This window comes from Lissotriton helveticus, chromosome 10 (assembly GCF_964261635.1).
Source record: "Lissotriton helveticus chromosome 10, aLisHel1.1, whole genome shotgun sequence".
Taxonomy (NCBI): Eukaryota; Metazoa; Chordata; class Amphibia; order Caudata; family Salamandridae; genus Lissotriton; species Lissotriton helveticus.
Genome location: NC_136071.1, coordinates 785278228 through 785286671, shown reverse-complemented (window position 1 = coordinate 785286671; position 8444 = coordinate 785278228).

The window sequence follows — 8444 nt, the reverse complement described above, 5'->3', positions numbered from 1 at the left end:
CAAACCTTCAGTTTCTAGAGGGACATTTTTAGGTCTCACCTGAGGCAGAGCACACTCTGTTTCTTGTGAGTCTTTTGTTCTTTTAAAAAAAAAAAAATCTAAATAGGGGCTGAGAACCTAAACATTTCTTGTTCATCACGCTCCTTTCTCTTCCTTTTAGTGGTCAGCGGCAGCTGGTTTCAGTTTACTGTCTCTCCTGCTTCAGAAGGCTTAGGGAGGATTTAGGTTTCAGTTCTTTAGATTCAACACCCAAGGTGAAGGAGAAGAGAAGGTGCGGCCTCGTGTGGCTAGCTGGAATGCATTGATGGACTTCAAGAATATCACCCCAAGAGAGTCTGGTTTGAACTCGGCGGTGCAACAGGCAGGAGGGTGGAGTGCAACCCCTGATGGTCGTGTTCAAAGGAGGAGTCAGCCAGAGAGCAGGGTACACACCCCCAGCGTAAGTGGTTGGAAAATGTAGCAGTAAAACCAGATTTAACCTTGCTTGATTATGAGAAAGGGAGTTTAGAGGAAGGCGAAGTGTGTGAGGAGGATGAGGTGCAACTAGTAGAGTGCAAGGGGAGGCAGCATCATGAGGGGAGGGGGGGAGTTACTAATTAATGTGGCTCTAGTATCTTGCAGGCTGCTGGTTCCCAGCACACTGACGGCGGAAGTGATGGAACCATGCATAGAGAAGATTTGGCGACACGGCGGGACCACGAGAGGGCACCGGCTTTAGCACCAGGCAAGGCAACATGGAGCACAGCGTACACTGGTGTAATTATATCTGTGGGTGTAGAGGCAAAGGAGCCTCAGGTCAGTGGGAAGGCCCACTTGATTAAAGGTCAAAATGTTAAAGATACTGGCGTGGGGGCAGACAAGCACACTCTGGGCACTTGCAGAACAGAGATGGGAACAAAAAAGAGGATGTTTCAGGCAGCATAGGTTGACAGAGTCAGGTATGGACAATACGGGGTGTGGACACACACAGCCTGTTATCATAGAGGGTTGATGCGTTGTGAGTTGTCGCGTGCAGACAAGGCTTCAATGTCCAAACCAAACAGTGTTGTGAATATATCCAAAGTATTGCAACCCCTAGGTTGTCCCTTGGTGCACAGCGTATTGAAACAAGATACTATTTTAAATCAAATGTTATCACCAGATTTCAATCGCAAAGTCTGTTGTTCTGGTAAGTCTTTATTCCTGATCACTTAGTTTCAATGATCAAATTTTTCAATGTTACACATCTTCACAATTTTTAAAGTGTGGTTGACTCATGGTTTGAACATATCCAGAAAGGAATGACCATAATCCCAATGTATTTCGGGCATTGGTCCCTACTGAGCAGCGTAGCTGATTTCATGGAAATATTTGAAAGCAAACCCATTTTTGCATACACTCGAGGCAGCAACCTTAAAGATTTATTAACCAAACCCATTGAACTGAATACACCTAACCAATACACAGGTTTATCACCATGCTACAACTGTAGCAATTGCCACAATGTCATCAGAGGCAATGAATGGGACAAAAATTAAACTCTGAGGGAACGCTACTTGTAACACTTCAAATGTTATCTACATGTTGAAGTGTCCATGTGGATCGTGCTACGTAGGACACACAGAAAGAAAAATCCACATCAGAATATTGGAACATAAGAGCAATATCAGGACCGGAAATCTCCGGTCAACAGTTGCCACTCATTTTTTGGAAAAGAGACACAATGTAGCCCAATTAAAATTTCTTGTACTTGAAATAATCAAACCCATTGAGGGCACTAACATTAAAAACAGACTACTCCAAAGAGAGAACTATTGGATTCGCTATTTACGCACCATGCAGCCTCACGGGCTCAATGACAGGATGGAATTTTTATGTTATCTGTAACTGCATAATATGACTCTTGATATCATTTTTTGTCCCACAGGATTCATATAGACTCATTATGAACTTTACCTTCGTTCACTTCCTTACATGTATTTCCTAACTTTGATTTTTCACATGGACAGCCTTGTTTTCTTTCTACTTCATTCACGTCACATTGCATCTCTTGCATTCTTGTTTTTCGTTCACCTCTTCAAGATGGCGCCCGCGCTTTTTCAGCCGAGCAGCCCCTTGTTTATATTCACTCTTGTCACCATTAATCTCACTCAGCTCATTGAAACGCACACCACACGGGAGCTTCCTACCACCTGTTTGGACTAACCACGGAGAAACTTTTCTCCCGAAGTATGCGTCACAATTGTAAGTACCGATTTCTAGCGGACCTGCCAGCCACTTTCACACGTTTATCATGTTATTTGTGGACTTTTCCAATGGGGTTTTGATTCTTTTTGTTTGACAGAATGCCGAGTTACTGCTTACTCTCTTACACGTGAGAACCTGTTTTTTTACCACAGACACACCGCGTTTTGTTAGTTGCACATCTGATTCTTAACTTTCTCACGCTTTCCAAAAACACCGAGCCCGCTTCTCTTTACACGCCCGCTATCGTTCAAACACCGGCATGTTTTTCTTTCATGGGTCTAGATTGATATCCTATCATCACATTGACGATCAGAACGTGCTCTTGTCATTTTCTAATCACATTATTACAATCTGTATATCGTTTCTCTTATTTATACCGTCTGTTCTAATTGTTGCATGATTATTTATATTTACCTCCACTCCTATCTAGCCACGGCATGAGTGCTCCACTTCACCTGCATGAATAACTAACAATTTATTTTTTATACCAGTTTGAGATTCTTCCCATTTAGAGTCCTTTATTCTCATTTCTTTCATAGATTGACCCCCGAACGAAGGGCAACATCAATGCCCGAAATGCATTGGGATTATGGTCATTCCTTTTTGGATATGTTCAAACCATGAGTCAGCCACACTTTAAAAATTGTGAAGATGTGTAACATTGAAAAATTTGATCATTGAAACTAAGTGATCAGGAATAAAGACTTACCAGAACAACAGACTTTGCGATTGAAATCTGGTGATAACATTTGATTTAAAACAGTATCTTGTTTTAATACGCTGTGCACCAAGGGACAACTCCTATCTAGGGGTTGTAATACTTTAGAGTCAGGTATGGCACAACCGGGGTTGTCTGTCAAACGGACTGACAAGTCTGGAGGAGCAGAGATGGAAACAAAACAGGATAGCAAGGTAGAGGAAGGGGGAAGTCTGATAAGCCGGAGAGTAAAGAATTGAAAATTAAGAAATTGCCTCATATGGGGACTTCGAAGCCTTGGGAGCTCACCTCATGGTGTCCACTAAGGAGGGGATATGGAAGGGGGAATATGTAGAAATGATGAAGCTGCTACACAGGTAACTAAGGTCAAAAGAAGGGTCCTTATTCTTGCTGATAGCAGCAATTCACGCAGAAAGAGAATGGGTAGATAAGTTCACTCCTGGATGAGTCAGGGAGTTAAAGGTTCTGCAGAAAGTCTACTTAAGCAGGTGATAGTTGTAGTAAAGTGTTTGGGGAGTTTAAAGATCGCAGTTGCTGTTCAGCAGCTCTGGAGAAGGTACACTATTACTGTATTAAATTGTTGTGGGGGAGTGAGATTTTGGTGGAGGGGGAGTTCAACGTAGGTGAGCAAAGTTGTATAGTGAGGCTCTAGTTTTGTAAGGTGAAGGCCGCCATCGCAGGCGTGCTCGCTAGTCACGCCCCCTTGAGGCCACGCCCCCTCCATTTGCCTCATCATGTGCCTTGGCAGGAAGCGCAGCGGACGAGCGCAGCGGGAGCGCCGTTTGCGCGCCGAAGGCGCGCCTAAGGCAAGCCCGTCTGCGCCCGTCCGCGCCTGGACGGGCCCAGGGACCAGGCATAATGAAGAATTTATTAGGTACTCCCCCCTAGAGTTGCACTCTCTCCACAACCCCGCTCTTCAATCCCTCGACCCATCCACTCTTGCCCGCCTCAAGGCAAGCAACATCCTCTCTCACTATCACTCACAGGAATCGGCCCCTATTTCTTCTTCAAACCCTAAAAACAGTAAGCCCCCCCCTAAACCTAATTCCCGGACCCTCCGCTGTCTCTATCTTAACACCAGATCCCTGGTCAAACACCAACTAGATATATTCCTGCTCCTGAAAACGGACAGCCCTGACATACTTTTTGTCACTGAGACATGGCTCACTACTGACTCTCTGCCAGATATACTCTCGGCCATTCCATCAGATTATTACATCCTGTCTGCAAATAGAAAATCAGGAAAAGTCGGAGGAGGTGTTGCCGCTATCATTCATAAAGACCTCAGGTTTACCATCTTACCTCCCCTAGACCTACCAGATACGGATAACCTAGTCATCAAATCCGATACTGAGACTGGCACCATGGTGCTAGCATTGATATACCGGCCACCTACATCTATGCCCTCCTTCCCGGCTACCCTGTCTGAGCAAATAGCAGGTCTAGTCGTTGACTATGACAAGGTCATGGTCATAGGAGATTTCAATTATTGGTACAACAACCCGGAAGCTGGGCCTCACGCCACAGAACTTTTCGAACTCCTCTCCAATTTAAACCTCCACCAACATGTCTTGATCCCCACCCATGAAAAAGGACATATCTTAGACCACATCTGGTCTCGCAATATTTCCACCTCTTGTCCTACGGCCTCACCATGCATATGGTCTGACCACCACTTACTGCAATTCTCTGTCACCATTCAGGGTCACCTTAACAACCAAGCACCCCTGGGAGGGTTAGTCAGGAAATGGAGATCCCTAAATCTCCAAGATTTCCTCTCCACCCTGACCAACTCCATCCCTACCCAGGGCCCAGACATCAATCTGATGGACAAGGCACATACCGAATGGCTCTCCGCTGCATGCAATGAACATGCTCCCCTTACCAAGTTCTCCCGCGCCCGTCGTATGGACGCCCACAAATGGTTTTCTGCCGACCTAAAAAAGCAGAAATTAGAACTCCGTCAACTGGAGAGGAAGTGGAGACACGGCTACCACGCCACAGACAGAGCACTATACAAGACAGCCCGCAAAAATTACAATGACTCTATCCTATCTGCCAAAGCCTCCTTCTTTTCTGATAAAATTTCTAACGCCAAAAACAAATCTCGAGAAATCTTCAGAGTCGTCAACGACCTATGCAATGACGCCAGAACCTCTCCCTCTCAACCTGCCTCACAGGCAATGTGTAACCTGCTTAATGACTTCTTCAAGGAGAAAATTGACACCATAAAAAACAGCATCCAAACCAACCATGCTGCAACAGACGACTCGGATATCTGTAGAAACCCTAACACTCTTCAGGATATCCCCCCCATCGAACCACCCAAATTACTGGAGCTAATGAACCGAGTAAAATCGGGTTCACCTAACGATCCCTGCCCCCCCGCACATTCTAAAAGAAGTCTATGCTGCACTCCCCCAGGGTATACTCCCTATTCTGAACTCGTCCCTATCACGAGGAATAGTACCCGATTCCTTAAAAAATGCCACCCTGGTCCCTCTTATCAAGAAACCAGGCGCCGATCCCTCCAACCTCTCTAACTACCGCCCCATCTCCCTTCTCCCTTATGGTGCTAAGCTACTGGAAACTCACGTAACCAGCTGCTTATCCAATTTTATCGAAACATCTGATTACTTGGAACCCAACCAAGCGGGATTCCGCCAGGCACACTCCACCGAGGCGGTGATCCTCGCCGTGCAGAACACCCTAAGGACCAATGCCGATAGCGGAATCCATCAGGCCCTCGTGCTGCTTGATCTATCGGCCGCGTTCGACACGGTGGACCACACCATACTATTACACCGTGTCGAACAAGCCGGCCTCAGCGGCGCGGCTCTCTCTTGGATTAAGTCATTCCTGACGGACAGATCCCAGGCTGTAGAGCTGGAGAATTTCACAGCCCCCACACTCCCTACCACTTGCGGTGTCCCACAGGGCTCCTCACTGTCCCCCCTCCTTTTCAATCTTTATCTCAAACCCCTACTGCACTCCCTGAAAGATAGAAAGGTCATTATATTCAACTATGCAGACGATTTGCAGCTGGTATTCCCCCTCAACTCCCCGGACTCTGTCGAGGAATTTCAAAAGACCATGCTACACATCCAGAGCTGGATGGATCGGAACCACCTTAAATTGAACCCAGGAAAGACTGAGTTAGTACTCCCTAGCAACAGTGCACTCAGTTGGGGGCCCCACTTTTGGCCATCCTCGCTGGGTACACCTCCATCCCCCTCCCAGTCAGCCAAAAGTCTTGGGGTCACTCGTAGCGCCGATCTATCACTGAAGACCCAGGTCGGAACTGTGATCTTCTCCTGCTTCTTTCAGTTAAGAAAGATTAAAAAAAACGCTCATCTGCTGACCCACTCTGCTCTCATCCAGGTGGTGCTCGCATTGGTTCTCTCGCGGTTAGATTTTTCCAACTCCACCTACCTGGGCCTTCCCCTCACCATCGCTAAACGCCTGCAGATTGCTCAAAATCAAGCAGCCAGATTAATATTCAAGAGCAATTGCAGGAAGTCAGCCAAACCTCTGTTGGCCTCCCTCCATTGGCTCCCCATCACCCATCGAATCACTTTTAAGACAGGCTGCATAACCTTCAAGGCTCTCCACGGAAAGAGCCCCAGGTTCATCAACCAACTCATTAACAAATATGAACCTACCCGCGAGCTTCGCTCTACCCATTTGTCCCTCCTCACTGTGCCGACTTTTAAAAAGAAACGACTCGGCAGATCCAGCTTTTCATATCTCGCCCCAAAGACCTGGAACTCCTTGCCCTTGTCCATCCGGAGCTGTACCAAGCTGACAGAGTTCAGACGAGCCCTGAAGACCTGGCTATTTAAACAAGCGTACGGTTAGAGCAATACACCATCTGCCCCTTCACTTACCATCTACCATCTGCTTTCTTCAGCGCCATGAGACCCCTGGGTGACCGTGCGCTTAACAAATTCCGTATAGAATAGAATAGAATAGAAGGCCCAGGTTGTTTTGTTATGTGCGCCTGTTTCAATAAAACAGCCTTTTTCACACAAACCTGGTGTCAGTGGTCTGTGCTGCTCCCCGTCTTCCCCAATCAGCTGTGTGTGCTTTCCAGCTTCCTTCCCTGCATCGTTGCTTGGGCTGCCCACCTCCCACACTGTACGTTGTTGTGCTGCTCCCTCCTCCACTCTCCGTCGTCTTCTTGACCCCTCCCTCCACCCGCTGTCTGTCATCTTGCTGACTCCTACTGCGCCTCCCCCACACTTATCCCTCACTTTGTTGACCCCTTCCATCCTCCTCCCTCTGTCCCTCGTTTCGTTTGACTTTCTCCCATTGCACTGTTGTGCTTGATTTCCTCAGGCCACAATCAAATGGCTCCTGCCGATTCAGTGAGATGAACAGATTTGATTATGTCAAGAACCTACCTTTACATCACGTGGTGATGCACGATTTCTTACTGCTGCTGGATCACAGTCATTTCTTTTCACATGCTTTAACATTGACAAGGTAATAACTGATTAGCATTCAAAGAATGTATTTTTTGAAGCACCCTGACTCCTTGTCCTCAGGTCTGTGGGTATAGCTCACACAAGACATTATAACCGTTCTGTTTATGAATTTTTGTGAACTTGGGCTCATGGAGACTATAGATTGGGATTTGCAATAAACTGCCCCATCACCAAGGTGAGGCTTCAACGAAAGTGTGGTTATTAAAGCTGTACATTTTCATGCATCAGCAGCCATTTACAAGCACCTGAACAGACAATCCTTTCTATCCATGAACTGCGTTCTTCCTGCTTAGTCTTGGTACAGGGGAAGGTCTAACCTAGATTGATCACTGAATCACAAATTTTGTTTGCCATTTGTATTTTGAAAAATCTGTCATTTTAGTAAGACAATGTTGCGTAAAAGATATTTGTTCATATTTACATAACACAAACTTAGCGGATGAGCAAAAGAGCATTGTATATTATGCTAGGAGTTTGACCATGATAAGATGAAAAACAAAGCTCTATGACACTGCCAGTGTTACCATGTCATATTGCTTTTTTTTTTACTCTCATCCGTGCTGCTCTTCAACATGGCTCAAAAATAATCGACAGACCAATAGATCTTGTGTAGGCAAGAAATGTCGGCTTTGCCAATGCTTGCTCTTTTCCTTCTGTAATGAATTTACCATCTCTACAATTTTGGAAGCATTGCCCCCTTCTTTGTCCTTGAGCTGGTCGATATGTTCTGTATTGTTTCCATGGAATGCTGTTTGTTCCTCTAGCAGTTTTGTTTACACTGTTCCACTTCTACTGTTTACTAGAATTGAGTATTGAGTAAAACTAGAAGATTCAAGGGCAAATAGATGACTTTCATGACTGTTTCCAGATATTTTGTGACCAATTTCCTGTCTTAGATCAACCTTTAGCTCCACCTGACCTTTCTTTACACTCAGTATTGTATTGCTCTCTTACATGGTTTTCAGTAACACCATCATCACCTTTTCCTTATTTTTTGTTTGCTTTGAAATGTA